Below are 17,500 nucleotides of genomic sequence, written 5' to 3'. Positions count from 1 at the left end.
TAACATCTGCTAACCATGTGACCATTAACATCTGCTAACCATGTGTATGTGACCATTAACATCTGCTAACCATGTGACCATTAACATCTGCTAACCATGTGTATGTGACCATTAACATCTGCTAACCATGTGTATGTGACCATTAACATCTGCTAACCATGTGTATGTGACCATTAACATCTGCTAACCATGTGTATGTGACAATTAACATCTGCTAACCATGTGTATGTGACCATTAACATCTGCTAACCATGTGACCATTAACATCTGCTAACCATGTGTATGTGACCATTAACATCTGCTAACCATGTGACCATTAACATCTGCTAACCATGTGTATGTGACCATTAACATCTGCTAACCATGTGTATGTGACTATTAACATCTGCTAACCATGTGTATGTGACCATTAACATCTGCTAACCATGTGTATGTGACCATTAACATTGCTAACCATGTGTATGTGACCATTAACATCTGCTAACCATGTGTATGTGACCATTAACATCTGCTAACCATGTGTATGGGACCATTAACATCTGCTAACCATGTGTATGGGACCATTAACATCTGCTAACCATGTGTATGTGACCATTAACATCTGCTAACCATGTGTATGTGACCATTAACATCTGCTAACCATGTGTATGTGACCATTAACATCTGCTAACCATGTGTATGTGACCATTAACATCTGCTAACCATGTGTATGGGACCATTAACATCTGCTAACCATGTGTACGTGACCAATAAAATATTGATTTGATTTGATTCCTTGCTTTCTGTCTCTTCTCTGCCTCTCTTTCTTCCTCTCCCTCTTCCTTGCTGTCTCTGCCTCCACCCCTCTTCTCTGCCTCTCTGTCTTCCTCTCCCTCTTCCTTGCTGTCTCTGCCTCCACCCCTCTTCTCTTCCTCTCCCTCTTCCTTGCTGTCTCTGCCTCCACCCCTCTTCTCTTCCTCTCCCTCTTCCTTACTGTCTCTGCCTCCACCCCTCTTCTCTTCCTCTCCCTCTTCCTTGCTGTCTCTGCCTCCACCCCTCTTCTCTGCCTCTCTTTCTTCCTCTCCCTCTTCCTTGCTGTCTCTGCCTCCACCCCTCTTCTCTGCCTCTCTTTCTTCCTCTCCCTCTTCCTTGCTGTCTCTGCCTCCACCCCTCTTCTCTGCCTCTCTTTCTTCCTCTCCCTCTTCCTTGCTGTCTCTGCCTCCACCCCTCTTCTCTGCCTCTCTTTCTTCCTCTCCCTCTTCCTTGCTCTCTGCCTCCACCCCTCTTCTCTGCCTCTCTTTCTTCCTCTCCCTCTTCCTTGCTGTCTCTGCCTCCACCCCTCTTCTCTGCCTCTCTTTCTTCCTCTCCCTCTTCCTTGCTGTCTCTGCCTCCACCCCTCTTCTCTGCCTCTCTTTCTTCCTCTCCCTCTTCCTTGCTCTCTGCCTCCACCCCTCTTTCTTCCTCTCCCTCTTCCTTGCTGTCTCTAACTCCACCCCTCTTCTTTGTCTCTCTCTCTCTTCCCCGCCCTCACTCTACCCCACCCTTGTCTTTTCTCTCTCTGCCATACTTTATCTCTCTGTGTGTTGGGTATATATGGCGATGTGCCACCCTGCCCTATGGGCCACTTCTCTGAATTGGCAGAAGAGGGTTTAATACCGGAGACATCTGGCACGGTCAAGCAGCCTATGGAGGACAATGCTGTTTAGACAATCTATACACACAAACACACACACCCACACAAATTAATGCGGGCATGCACACATACACACACACACACACACTCGCACACAAACACACACACAAACACACACACAGCCTGTAGCCTTACAGACAGTAAACAGTGAGAGCAGCACCAGTATGACCCAGTGAAAGGAATAAATGAAGGGTTCTGGTTAATCCTCCGGTGAGACTCTGACCCTCACACTGATTTCACAGCATTACGCCGGTCTACTGTTTACCCAGGGCCTCACGCCCGCCCAGAGGTATACCCGCCTCACCATGCCAAAGGTTTGGATTTTCCCAGGATGCCGTTTGGAGGGTGACTAACCAGGAAGGAATCTGTCCCTTTTCATCGGCCAATGAAAGGAGAGCTGTGAAATTGTTGCTGACATGTAGTGGTGAGCAAACAGAGGGAGAGAGGATAGAGGGCGAGAGGAGAGAGGGAGAGAGGATAGAGGGCGAGAGGAGAGAGGATAGAGGGCGAGAGGATAGAGGGCGAGAGGAGAGAGGGAGAGAGGATAGAGGGCGAGAGGAGAGAGGGAGAGAGGATAGAGGGCGAGAGGAGAGAGGGAGAGAGGATAGAGGGCGAGAGGAGAGAGGGAGAGAGGATAGAGGGCGAGAGGAGAGAGGGAGAGAGGATAGAGGGCGAGAGGAGAGAGGGAGAGAGGATAGAGGGCGAGAGGAGAGGACTCTCACAGGACTCTTTTCTCTCTCTCTCTCTCTCTCTCTCTCTCTCTCTGTCAATCGCGCTCTCTCTCTCTCTCTCTCACTCACTCACTCACTCACTCTCTCTGTCAATCTCTCTCTCGCTCTCTCTCTCACTCTCGCTCTGTCGAATCGCTCTCTCTTTCTCTCTCTCTCTCTGTCAATCGCTCTCTCTCTCTCTGTCAATCGCTCTCTCTCTCTCTGTCAATCGCTCTCTCTCTCTCTCTCACTCACTCACTCACTCACTCACTCACTCACTCACTCACTCACTCACTCACTCACTCACTCACTCACTCACTCTCTCTGTCAATCTCTCTCTCGCTCTCTCTCTCACTCTCGCTCTGTCGAATCGCTCTCTCTTTCTCTCTCTCTCTCTGTCAATCGCTCTCTCTCTCTCTCTCACTCACTCACTCACTCACTCACTCACTCACTCACTCACTCTCTCTGTCAATCTCTCTCTCTCTCTGTCTGTCAATCTCTCTCTCTTTGTCTCTTTTTGTCCATCTTCTTTGTCTGTATCCCTTTTCTCTTTGTTTTCTCTCTCCATCCCCAATGCAATTCTCAGTGGTATCTCTGTATGATAATATCTATCTAGGAGAAATAGGTAAAGGAAAGAAACATTGGATAATAAACTGGTATTATCCAATGTTATATCACAACAACTGAGGAGAGTCTGTCTTTGTGCTTTTCCCAGAGTCCAAGTTGAATCATTGTCGTCTCACCGTGTCGTCTCACCGTGCTTTGACCAGACTGACCACACACATAAATATCCCTCCACGTTTTGTCCTGCTCTCTGGTTGCTATGAGACAGCATTATAGCCCAGAGCATGCTGTGAATGGGGTGGGGTCTCTCTATGTGTGTGTGTGTGTGTGTGTGTGTGTGTGTGTGTGTGTGTGTGTCAGCCAACGATCATCCGTTCAACAGCCTGTCCCTGTCATGCTAAACTGATTCCTCTATACAATCTCACACACTAGACTGGACAATCTATAAAGCCCCAGCAGTAGTGCTGAACGATGAACTGACATTTCGGTTCATTTTAATTTTTTAAACAACTAATTGACCGACGTCGGTTCAATTATTTGAATTCCTTATTTTTGTTTGCGAGCTCCATGTGTAGTTTCTCCAGAGATGTGTATTTATTTATTTCACCTTTATTTAACCAGGTAGGCAAGTTGAGAACAAGTTCTCATTTACAATTGCGACCTGGCCAAGATAAAGCAAAGCAGTTCGACACATACAACGACACAGAGTTACACATGGAGTAAAACAAACATACAGTCAATAATACAGTAGAAACAAGTATGTATAGGATGTGAGCAAATGAGGTGAGATAAGGGAGGTAAAGGCAAAAAAAGGCCATGGTGGCAAAGTAAATACAATATAGCAAGTAAAACACTGGAATGGTAGATTTGCAGTGGAAGAATGTGCAAAGTAGAAATAAAAATAATGGGGTGCAAAGGAGCTAAATAAATAAATAAATAAAATAAAATAAGGGATAGAAAGCAGTTGCTTCACTGAGGGATAGAAAGCAGTTGCTTCGCTGAGGGATAGAAAGCAGTTGCTTCACTGAGGGATAGAAAGCAGTTGCTTCACTGAGGGGTGGAAAGCAGTTGCTTCACTGAGGGATAGAAAGCAGTTGCTTCACTGAGGGGTAGAAAGCAGTTGCTTCACTGAGGGGTAGAAAGCAGTTGCTTCACTGAGGGGTAGAAAGCAGTTGCTTCACTGAGGGATAGAAAGCAGTTGCTTCACTGAGGGATAGAAAGCAGTTGCTTCACTGAGGGATAGAAAGCAGTTGCTTCACTGAGGGATAGAATGCAGTTGATTCACTGAGGGGTAGAAAGCAGTTGCTTCACTGAGGGATAGAAAGCAGTTGCTTCACTGAGGGGTAGAAAGCAGTTGCTTCACCGAGGGGTAGAAAGCAGTTGCTTCACTGAGGGATAGAAAGCAGTTGCTTCACTGAGGGGTAGAAAGCAGTTGCTTCACTGAGGGGTAGAAAGCAGTTGCTTCGCTGAGGGATAGAAAGCAGTTGCTTCACTGAGGGGTAGAAAGCAGTTGCTTCGCTGAGGGGTAGAAAGCAGTTGCTTCGCTGAGGGATAGAAAGCAGTTGCTTCACTGAGGGGTAGAAAGCAGTTGCTTCGCTGAGGGATAGAAAGCAGTTGCTTCGCTGAGGGATAGAAAGCAGTTGCTTCACTGAGGGGTAGAAAGCAGTTGCTTCGCTGAGGGATAGAAAGCAGTTGCTTCGCTGAGGGATAGAAAGTGTTGTTGAATTACAGTATGTATAATATGTTGAATTATACCTGTCTGTGTTTGAATCGTAAAACATGACACATCACTGTGGTGAATGAGGGCTTTAATTTAAAAAAAAAAAAACAGTTTCAGAAGCTGTATAGATTTATCAAATTAAATCCTACGACTCAGGTTGAGGGGACATTGTACCACTATTAACACCATCTGAGTACTCAGGTTGAGGGGACATTGTACCACTATTAACACCATCTGAGTACTCAGGTTGAGGGGACATTGTACCACTATTAACACCATCTGAGTACTCAGGTTGAGGAGACATTGTACCACTATTAACACCATCTGAGTACTCAGGTTGAGGGGACATTGTACCACTATTAACACCATCTGAGTACTCAGGTTGAGGAGACATTGTACCACTATTAACACCATCTGAGTACTCAGGTTGAGGAGACATTATACCACTATTAACACCATCTGAGTACTCAGGTTGAGGAGACATTGTACCACTATTAACACCATATGAGTACTCAGGTTGAGGGGACATTGTACCACTATTAACACCATCTGAGTACTCAGGTTGAGGGGACATTGTACCACTATTAACACCATCTGAGTACTCAGGTTGAGGAGACATTATACCACTATTAACACCATCTGAGTACTCAGGTTGAGGGGACATTGTACCACTATTAACACCATCTGAGTACTCAGGTTGAGGAGACATTGTACCACTATTAACACCATCTGAGTACTCAGGTTGAGGAGACATTGTACCACTATTAACACCATCTGAGTACTCAGGTTGAGGAGACATTATACCACTATTAACACCATCTGAGTACTCAGGTTGAGGAGACATTGTACCACTATTAACACCATCTGAGTACTCAGGTTGAGGAGACATTGTACCACTATTAACACCATATGAGTACTCAGGTTGAGGGGACATTGTACCACTATTAACACCATCTGAGTACTCAGGTTGAGGAGACATTGTACCACTATTAACACCATCTGAGTACTCAGGTTGAGGAGACATTGTACCACTATTAACACCATATGAGTACTCAGGTTGAGGGGACATTGTACCACTAATAACACCATCTGAGTACTCAGGTTGAGGGGACATTGTACCACTATTAACACCATTTGAGTACTCAGGTTGAGGGGACATTGTACCACTAATAACACCATCTGAGTACTCAGGTTGAGGAGACATTGTACCACTATTAACACCATTTGAGTACTCCGGTTGAGGAGACATTATACCACTAATAACACCATCTGAGTACTCAGGTTGAGGAGACATTGTACCACTATTAAGGCAAACACACCCAAACACAGCCTTACAGAAAACACATTTAACTGCCCTCAGGGACACAGAGAGAAGGTGCTGATGTGACCTGCTGAGTTTGAACCTTGTCATCTGCATTCCACAGGACTGTGTTAGCCTGCTGAGCTAAAGTCAAGTCTTCAGGTCTCAGTTACCCAACACACATGTGAACATTGACGATGACTCTAAACTGACTGGTCAAGATAAACTGAATCTGATGACTGCTCTACTTTTTCCATTGAAACTTCTCTTCAGATGGAGGCCACTTAGAACTCCTTTCATCCATATTCACAGCAGTTGTGACGGAGTGGGTTTTTCCTCCTCCTCCTCCTCTTATCTGAAGGGCTGGAACAACATTTCTAAAAGGCTGCATTAAGAGGCTTAGAGCCGCAGCACTTTAGCAGCCAAAAGGTCACTACTGCAAATTGGGTTCATTAATCTTCAAGTGTACGGCAGCCCAGATGGGACACTCTTCATATTACAGACACAGATTAAAATGGCTGACGTGCTGCTTTAGATTAGTCTGGAGAGACGGAGAGAGAGAAACTCAGGGAATGATAAAGAGTTGGAAGGAGGCTTGGGTCCTCTCAACACTGACGGACAGCCTCTTTTCATATCAGAGGGAGGGTTGAGAGACTTTAAGAGGGGGATGGAGAGGGGTGAGGAGGGGTGAGGAAAGGGAGAGATGGGGGAAATATAATCTATGACTTCATGAGCTTTTATAATTAGAAGCATCACATGTAATTATGGTTAGACATATTCCTTCAGAATGACTGACTGAGTTCCTGACAGTAACATTCTCTGTCTTTCTTCCTCTCTCTCTCTCTATCGTGCTCTCTCTCTATCGTGCTCTATCTCTCTCTCTCTCTCGCTCTCTCTATCACTCTCTTTTTCTCTCTCTCTCTCGCTCTCGCTCTCCCTCTCCCTTTCTCTTTTGATTCCTCTCTCTTGGATTGTGTGTGTATGTCATGGTTACACCTGGCCATCAGAACATGAAATGACTACTGTTCTTCAGCAGAGGTAAGGAAAGACATCTAATGACAACTAACAATGTTACATAATGACGGTGTGTGTGTGTGTGTGTGTGTGTGTGTGTGTGTGTGTGTGTGTGTGTGTGCGTGCGTGCCTGCTGTGGGTTCAGTAAAGGTAAGGGGATCTAATGATGTCTGATGTTAGCAGAAAGACATGTTGTAGGTCTCCAGTTCTTACCTTAGGCTCTATGACATCATACTGTGAGTTCTACTACGGCCCAGTCTGAAGGAGGAGAGAGGGGAAGATAACACTCACTAGTGGTTCCGCTTGACCCAACACTTTATGGTGTCATGGACATGGAATTAGATACTTTTATATGCAATTATGCAATGACAAACACATGGAAATAGACACTAAATATATTTATTGTGCCATATTTATGTTCCAAATAGATTGTTATACACTTGCAGAGCATGGTCCCTTGTCACCAATTCCTGAAAGACACTAAACATGCACTGCAATAATCCAACCTGCACAGTCTTTGTAAAATCTAGATGTGGGGTTCCTAATAGATAATGAAATAATGATTTGTCAGTGTTGTTGTGACGTGAGTTGTTGTGACGAGTGTTGTTGTGGATCAGATGGTGTTGCGTGTTTCTGTCTCTGTTCAGTTACCATGATGACGCTCATTAATGATAGATAGCTTAAAGAAGCAAACTTCATCCTTCTTGTGTTCTCTCTTTCTCTCTATTCTCTTTCCCTTACACCATTCTTTAAAGAATATATATTTTAGATTTTTTTTAGGAGGTAGATCAGCTTTAATATTGCAGATAGATTGTAGCTTCCATCAATGTCATTGTCTGCATCACTTCCAATCCCCAAATATATTTTTTGCAAATATATATATAAATACATACATACATACATATAAATACAGTTGAAGTCGGAAGTTTACATACACCTTAGCCAAATTCAGTTTTTCACAACTCCTGACACTTAATCCTAGTAAAAATTCCCTGTTTTAGGTCAGTTAGGATCGATCACCACTTTATTTTAAGAATGTGAAATGTCAGAATAATAGTAGAGAGAATGAATTATTTCAGCTTTTATTTCTTTCATCACATTCCCAGTGGGTCAGAAGTTTACATACACTCAATTAGTATTTGGTAGCATTGCCTTTAGATTGTCTAACTAAGGTCAAACGTTTTGGGTAACCTTCCACAAGCTTCCCACAATAAGTTGGATGAAATTTGGCCCATTCCTCCTGACAGAGCTGGTGTAACTGAGTCAGGTTTGTAGGCCTCCTTGCTTGCGCACGCTTTTTCAGTTCTGCCCACAAATTTTCTATAGGATTGAGGTCAGAGCTTTATGATGGCCACTCCAATACCTTGACTTTGTGGTCCTTAAGCCATTTTGAGACAACTTTGGAAGTATGCTTGGTGTCATTGTCCATTTGGAAGACCCAGCTTGCGACCAAGCTTTAACTTCCTGATTGATGTCTTGAGATGTTGCTTCAATATATCCACATAATTTTCCTACTTCATGATGCCATCTATTTTGTGAAGTGCACCAGTCCCTCCTGCAGCAAAGCACATGCACATCATGATGCTGTCACCCCCGTAATTCACGGTTGGGATGGTGTTCTTCGGCTTGCAAGCCTCCCCCTTTTTCCTCCAAACATAACAATGGTCATGACGGCCAAACAATTCTATTTTTGTTTCATCAGACCAGAAGACATACTCCGAAAAGAACGACCTTTGTCATCATGTGCAGTTACAAACCATAGTCTGGCTTTTTATGGCGGTTTTGGAGCAGTGGCTTCTTCCTTGCTGAGCGGCCTTTCAGGTTATGTCGAAATAGGACTTGTTTTACTGTGGATATAGATACTTTGGTTCCTGTTTCCTCCAGCATCTTCACAAGGTCCTATGCTGTTGTTCTGGGATTGATTTGAACTTTTCACACCAAAGTACGTGCATCTCTAGGAGACCGAACGCGTCTCCTTCCTGAGCGGTATGATGTCTGCGTGGTCCCATGGTGTTTATACTTGAGAAATATTGTTTGTAAAGATGAAAGTGGGACCTCCAGGCCTTTGGAAATTGCTCCCAAGGATGAACCACACTTGTGGAGGTCTACAATTCTTTTCTGAGGTCTTGGCTGATTTCTTTTGAATTTCCCATGATGTCAAGTGAAGAGGCACTGAGTTTGAAGGTAGGCCTTGAAATACATCCACAGGTACACCTCCAATTGACTCAAATGATGTCAGTTAGCCTATCAGAAGCTTCTAAAGCCATGACATCATTTTCTGTAATTTTCCAAGCTGTTTAAATGCACAGTCAACTTAGTGTATGTAAACTTCTGACCCACTGGAATTGTGATACAGTGAATTATAAGTGAAATAATCTGTCTGTAAACAATTGTTGGAAAAATGACTTGTGTCATGCACAAAGTAGATATCCTAACCGACTTGCCAAAACTATAGTTTGTTAACAAGACATTTGTGGAGTGGTTGAAAAATGAGTTTTAATGACTCCAAACTAAGTGTATGACCACCCTCATCACACACACACATACATACAATCGTTCCTCTCTCCCTTTCATCTCCTGTGTGTGTGTGTGTGTGTGTGTGTGTGTGTGTGTGTGTGTGTGTGTGTGTGTGTGTGTGTGTGTGTGTGTGTGTGTGTGTGATGAGGGTGGTCATTAAAGCAGGTAATTGTCTCACTGTCGCTGTTATTGGATCTGGGGGCAGCAGGGAGATGGGCAGAGGAACTGATGTAAAGCTGCTGAGCGGTGAAATAGGGAACAGGGCTGAACACACACAGACACACAGACACACACATGCGCACACACGCACGCACGCACGCGCGCGCGCGCACACACACACACACACACGCACACGCACACACACACACACAGGGATGATGATGGTATCAGCATCAAAGGAGAGTGAAGCATTGTGCTGTGTGACCCTGATCTATGGCAGCGGTCCCACCTGTTATCCTATCTCCCTCTGGGGCCTCTCAGACAGACAGCCACATACAGGTAGATACACTCATACACACACACACAGACACACACACTCGCGCACAAACACACACACTCACACACACTCGCGTACAGACACACACACACATATTCGCGCACAGACACACACATGCGCATGCGTGAAAGAAAGAGGGCCGGGCAGAGTCCAAAGGAGATGATGTCCAGGGTTTACAACTGGTTTGGAGAGGCAGGCAGGATGTTGAATTAGCCCCATCCGCCACACACGCTGTCAACCATCAGTAACTGGAGGACAGGAGACCAGGACAGAGGATGAGGCTACTACAGACTATTCAAATGCAACATCCTGCCTCCCTCTCCAAGCCAGTGGGAAACCCTGGACATGATCTGGACCCCAACCAGTCCTCTTTCTTATCCCTACATCCATACACTCTCTCTCTGTCTCCTCTCCACTCCCTTCTGCCTGCCAGTTCTATCATTAGGATGGTGTCACATGACGTTAGCTACCCCCCCCTTTACTCCATGTTTTATTTCAGTCCTTTAGCAGACAACCACTTACAGTAAGTGCATTCAAGTAAATAAGCTGAAATAAGTAACTCAAGCTTAATAAGTAAAAACCGACTTTATTCTTGAAGATGACAATATAATATAAAATAAGTGCCAGATTGAACCATCAGTCATGTCTTAAGCAGGAGGCCTGAGACACTGAGAGCAGAGGGCTAATCAGTCATTCTCCGTAGAACACACATTTCTACATTGACCCAGTCTAGAACACACACTTCTATAATGACCAAACAAACATTTGTAGAATGACTCAGGGAAAATGAAATCAAAGGAAAGCCAGAGCTGATTGAGAGAGAACGAGGCAGAGACAAACAAAAACAAACAAATCAGCAGAAGATGTTTGGTTAGGTTGGTTTTGCATGATGGCATATTTGCATAATGGTTTTGCATGCTGCCGAATCTGAGGTTTTATGACGATGATTATGATTGTTTTAGGGATGGGGAATCCTACATATGGGATGGCGCTCCTAGTAGAGTTTGAAATGGGGTTATTTTGTCAGCAGGGTGCTATGTAGTAATGAGGCTCAGAGTCCATCACTACCCTATCACTGGGAACAGTCATCTTAGCATACACACACAAACGGTACAGCAGTATGTGACCTGTGGGAGTTGGTTCTGCTTGTATAACGCTTTTCATTTAGGAATGGACCTTAGAAAGGTGTCACAATCTACCTTTCAGTCTAGTGGTCCTCCCAGGAGCATAGTGCAGGATGTTATTAGTTCAGTATAGTGGTCCTCCCAGGAGCATAGAGCAGGGTGTGATTAGTTCAGTATAGTGGTCCTCCCAGGAGCATAGAGCAGGGTGTTATTAGTTCAGTCTAGTGGTCCTCCCAGGAGCATAGAGCAGGGTGTTATTAGTTCAGTCTAGTGGTCCTCCCAGGAGCATAGAGCAGGGTGTTATTAGTTCAGTCTAGTGGTCCTCCCAGGAGCATAGAGCAGGGTGTTATTAGTTCAGTCTAGTGGTCCTCCCAGGAGCATAGAGCAGGGTGTTATTAGTTCAGTCTAGTGGATCAACCAGGAGCATAGAGCAGGATGTTATTAGTTCAGTCTAGTGGATCAACCAGGAGCATAGAGCAGGATGTTATTAGTTCAGTCTAGTGGATCAACCAGGAGCATAGAGCAGGGTGTTATTAGTTCAGTCTAGTGGTCCTCCCAGGAGCATAGAGCAGGGTGTTATTAGTTCAGTCTAGTGGATCAACCAGGAGCATAGAGCAGGGTGTTATTAGTTCAGTCTAGTGGTCCTCCCAGGAGCATAGAGCAGGGTGTTTTTAGTTCAGTCTAGTGGTCCTCCCAGGAGCATAGAGCAGGATGTTATTAGTTCAGTCTAGTGGTCCTCCCAGGAGCATAGGGCAGGGTGTTATTAGTTCAGTCTAGTGGATCAACCAGGAGCATAGAGCAGGGTGTGATTAGTTCAGTCTAGTGGTCCTCCCAGGAGCATAGAGCAGGATGTTATTAGTTCAGTCTAGTGGATCAACCAGGAGCATAGAGCAGGGTGTTATTAGTTCAGTCTAGTGGTCCTCCCAGGAGCATAGAGCAGGGTGTTATTAGTTCAGTCTAGTGGTCCTCCCAGGAGCATAGAGCAGGGTGTTATTAGTTCAGTCTAGTGGTCCTCCCAGGAGCATAGAGCAGGGTGTTATTAGTTCAGTCTAGTGGTCCTCCCAGGAGCATAGAGCAGGATGTTATTAGTTCAGGCAATAGATGGGACAGTAGTCTGTACTGAGACATACACTATAACACACTATTAGTCTGCTCTAAAATAGAACATACACACTCTAACACACATTGTAGACTTGTGAGAGTAAAACCCTTAGTTCAGAGGTAGAGACATAGTTAATCACATCTAAACGCACGCACGCACACGCACACACACACACACACACACACACACACACACATACACACACACACACACACACACACACACACACTCACACTCACACTCACACTCACACTCAACCAAAGCCCAGTTTTCTACAAGCCTGGTATTCTCTCCACAGTGGATATATTAAAGCCCTGTGGCACACTTCTGTCAGTATTGACTCTGCTGCTGCTGGAAAAGTTATTTCCTAGTTTGCCAGACCAAAGGGGAGCGTAATTACTGTGTGTGTGTGTGTGTGTGTGTGTGTGTGTGTGTGTGTGTGTGTGTGTGTGTGTGTGTGTGTGTGTGTGTGTGTGTGTGTGTGTGAGCAGAGCAGAATAAACAGTTATTTTAGTCTAAATCCTCAGGGAATTGTTTTCCTTTCACAAACCACCACATGGATTTCAGAGGACAGGGCCAAAGCCAGGATTCCCTTTCTCCACATAACTAAGAGATGGAGTATATTTGCTGGCTGTCTTAATGTATGCAAAGCCCTAAATGAGAGAAAGAGAGAAGTTATCCTGCTGTGAGAGAAGTCAGTTTGATCAGAGTTGTGCTGCTGAGAACAGGCAAAAGCAGGTGTGACTGTCTTTGTGGACGTGTGCCTTCCACAGATATTGGGATAGGTTAAAGGTTAAAGGGACATTTATATGCCTAATATCTGTTTACCACCAATAACATTGAGAGGATTTCAGTGAAATGATTTCACAGACTAAAAACATAGTATTTGTTAGGGTAGGATCAATAGGGACACAAGAAAGTAGTTGCAAGCAGTGTGGGTTTTAACTTGGTGTTACATTGATAGAACATCACAGTCAAAGGAAGGGAAAGGGGGAGAGAGAGAGAGGGGGGGGACAGAGCGAAAGAGAGAGGGGAGAGAGAGAGAGAGAGAGAAATAGAGGCAGAGGCAAAGAGAGACAGATAGGAAAAGGGAGAGAGAGAGAGAAATGGTATCTCCTCAGAACAGTAGCTTTAGTACAAAGTTTTAAATCTTGTTTCTGCCCAGTCGCACCCATGTGATGCACCCATCACATCATACAACCCATTCTGCTGTTGGATGAAAGCCAGTCAATTAGTCCCTATTAGCAGAGCTGAGAGCCTGAGAGACAAGACAGGCTATGATCAAACCCACAGACAAACACACAGTGACACAAACACACATCTAATGTTACTACCTTTCATCTACTGACTGTCTGCTCTGCCCGCTCAGAGGCGCAACCAGCCGCCTTTGAACCTGGGGTGCTGGAAAAGGTGTGTGTGTGTGTGTGTGTGTGTGTGTGTGTGTGTGTGTGTGTGTGTGTGTGTCTCCTCTCTATGGCTCTGTATACTAGCCACTCAGTTTTGATCCTATCTGATCCCACAGTGTGAGTGTGAACGGAGCAGTACAATATGAGCTGTAGCATATTGTCCATATCATTGACTGTGAACATGACCCAGACCAGCTGATGGTAAAGCCTCTGGTATATTACTATGAGACACTGTAGCAGGACTGTTCAATGGTGGATTACCCTTGTAACACCAGTGTTCTCTCTCTCTCACACACACACCACATACACAAACACACACACACACACACACAGAGAGTTATGATTAGCCCTGTCGATCAAACCCCTGTGGTTTTCATGTCTTTTCCGCTCTGAGTTAACCCTGCATGGTGCATCTAATAACACTCACACACACACACACACACACACACACACACACACACACACACACACACACACACACACACACACACACACACACTGTTTAATAACAATGTGGTGCATGCTGTGAAAGGCAGAGTAGAAAATAACATATAACTGATTGCTCTATAACCTGTCAATCAGGATCAGCTCATTTCCTGTGTCCAGCAAACCCCACTGTGTGTATGTGTGTGTGTGTGTGTGTGTGTGTGTTTGTGTGCGTGCGTGCGTGTGTGGCTTCGGTGGAGAGCAGAGAGCAGAGAACAGAGGGGGTCTGTTTAGGAGGGAGCAGGGGTATACTTGACCCCACCTGTGTCCCTGCCACCACAGGACGGCCATTCTAGACAATAGGGCCTGTCTAAACCAACATGACTGGCCTTTCTATTACACCACACACACCTCCCCCTCCCTCTCGCCACAGAGAATCAGCACGCGTCCCAAATGCCACCCTATTCCCTATGGGCCCTGGTCAAAGGTAGTGTACTATATAAGGAATAGGGTGGCATTTGGGACAAACCCTGTCTCCGTGGACTAGTTTCAAATGGCACTCTATTACCCATCTGGGGCTCATTCTGCTGACACACAACAGCACATATTGTAAAACTGCAGCTAGATTTATGTTGTAACTCTTCGTTAAGGATGACCATGAGAATGAAGTGATTATTAAATGAAATGTTAACATGAGTAAACCGTAGGAAAATGCATGGCATACAACGCTATCAGTAGTTGTGCCATCCCATGTTACGGTTATTTTGCTCACTACATGTGTGTTTTGTGTGCAAAAAATGCATTACAACCCTCCAAAAAAACACCTCATATTTTGTGACAACGAGTCCTCTCCTTCAGTGTCGAACTAAGCATGTAATTGTCATTGACCAACGAGTAATTTGATACTGAACAACCCAGGCAATATCATGTACCTATCTATATCAGTAGCCTCGTCAAACTGCGCGCTCAGTAGCCTCGTCAAACTGCGCGCTCAGTAGCCTCGTCAAACTGCGCGTTCAGTAGCCTCTTCAAACTGCGCGTTCTGTAGCCTCTTCCAACTGCGCGTTCTGTAGCCTCGTCAAACTGCGCGCTCAGTAGCCTCGTCAAACTGCGCGCTCAGTAGCCTCGTCAAACTGCGCGTTCAGTAGCCTCGTCAAACTGCGCGTTCTGTAGCCTCGTCAAACTGCGCGTTCTGTAGCCTCGTCAAACTGCGCGCTCAGTAACCTCTTCAAACTGCGCGCTCAGTAACCTCTTCAAACTGCGCACTCTGTGGCCTCGTCAAACTGCGCACTCTGTGGCCTCGTCAAACTGCAAGCTCAGTAGCCTCTTCAAACTGCACGCTCAGTTACCTCGTCAAACTGCTCGCTCAGTTGCCTCGTCAAACTTCAAACTTGGCTGCGGGTCACGTTCAGCATTCAGATGTTTGTAAAATGGCTTGCACAGTATTAGGCTTTATTAGCTGAATGACAACCAATGTAATTTGGTCAGTTTTTTTTAAATCAAATGTGCTGTTGAAAATTCTGTTTTAGCGGAAAGAAGCCTGAGACAATACTGTCATTTGGCTACATAACATACCCGCTGATCAGGCCTTAAGGTACATTAGATTATATTTCAATTGTTCAGGTTCATCATAAGCAATAGTTTAGGTAGTTTTGCTTTAAACAATCAGTGTATATGGTCATTTTTAGATATAACTGATGAAAACACTGTTTTGCAATGAAGGTTTACAGTAGCCTCAACAGCACTCTCTGGGGTAGCACCATGGTGTAGCTGGAGGACAGCCGTTTTCCGTCCTGCTGTCACGTTCTGACCCTAGTTATTGTGTCAATTGTTTGTTTTAGTTGGTCAGGACGTGAGTTGGGTGGGCATTCTATGTTTTGTGTGTCTAGGTTGTTTTTCTGTGTTCGGCCTAGTATGGTTCTCAATCAGAGGCAGGTGTCGTTAGTTGTTTCTGATTGAGAATCATACTTAGGTAGCCTGGGTTTCACTGTTTGTTTGTGGGTGATTGTTTATGTGTCTGTGTTTTACGCCACACGGTACTGTTTTCGGTTTTGGTTATTCACGTTACGTTTATTGTTTTTGTATGGAGTGTTTAGTTTATGTGTTTAAATAAATACCATGGACACTTACCACGCCGCATATTGGTCCCCCGATCCTTCTCGCCTCTCCTCTTCAGACGAAGAGGAGGAAAACCATTACAGAATCACCCACCAAGGACCAAGCGGTGTGGTAATGAGCAGCAGCAACAGCGGCCGAAGACACAAGACTCCTGGACGTGGGAGGAAATCCTCGACGGGAGAGGACCCTGGGCAAAGCCAGGGGAGTGTCGCCATCCCAAGGTGCAGCAGGAGAAGCAGCAGCAGCAGGAGCAGCAGCATCAAAAGCAGCAGCAGGAGAAGCAACAGAAGCAGCAGAGGAAGCGGCAGCAGCAGCAACAACAGCAGCAGAAGAAGCAGCAGCAGCAGGAGAAGCAACAGAAGCAGCAGAGGAAGCGGCAGCAGCAACAACAGCAGCAGCAGAAGAAGCAGCAGCAGGAGAAGCAACAGAAGCAGCAGAGGAAGCGGCAGCAACAGCAGCAGCAGAAGAAGCAGCAGCAGCATTATCTGGACTATACAACTTGGGAAGAGATAGACAGGTGGGCGGTCGACCCATGGAGAGTGCTGGAGCCCGCCTGGGATTTGCTGGAGACACTCGAGGAGGTGTTAATAGAATTGGAGGAGAGTGAAGAGAGAGAGCTGTTGATTTGGCGTAGTATGCAAGGCATTCGCCCTGAGGTGCGTGTCCCCAGCCCGGTACCACCAGTGCCGGCACCCCGCACCAGGCTGTCTCTCCGTCTCATCAATACAGGTGCTCCCGCCTGTACGGCGCTACCAGAGTTTCCGCCCCTCAGTCCAGAGGCGCCAGAGCCCCTCAGTCCAGAGGCGCCAGAGCTCCTCAGTCCAGAGCCTTCCTCCTATCCAGCGCTGCCGGAGTCTCCAGTCTGCCCAGCGCCGCCTGAGCCGCCCGTCTGCCCTGAGCCGCCCGTCTGCCCAGCGCCGGCTGAGCCGCCCGTCTGTCCAGCGCCGCCTGAGCCGCCCGTCTGCCCAGCGCCGCCTGAGCCGCCCGTCTGCCCAGCGCCGCCTGAGCCGCCCGTCTGCCCAGCGCCGCCTGAGCCGCACGTCTGCCCAGCGCCGCCTGAGCCGCCCGTCTTCCCAGCGCAGCCTGAGCCGCCCATCTGCCCAGCGTCATCTGAGCCGCCCACCAGTCAGGAGCTGCCAGAGCCGCCCGCCAGTCAGGAGCTGCCAGAGCCGCCCGCCAGTCAGGAGCTGCCAGAGCCGCCCGCCAGTCAGGAGCTGCCAGAGCCGCCCGCCAGTCAGGAGCTGCCAGAGCCGCCCGCCAGCCAGGAGCTGCCAGAGCCGTCAGTCAGCCAGGAGCTGCCAGCGCCATCAGCCAGCCAGGAGCTGCCAGAG

This window comes from Oncorhynchus mykiss, chromosome 6 (assembly GCF_013265735.2).
Source record: "Oncorhynchus mykiss isolate Arlee chromosome 6, USDA_OmykA_1.1, whole genome shotgun sequence".
Lineage (NCBI taxonomy): Eukaryota > Metazoa > Chordata > Actinopteri > Salmoniformes > Salmonidae > Oncorhynchus > Oncorhynchus mykiss.
This window is presented reverse-complemented; position numbering follows the sequence as displayed.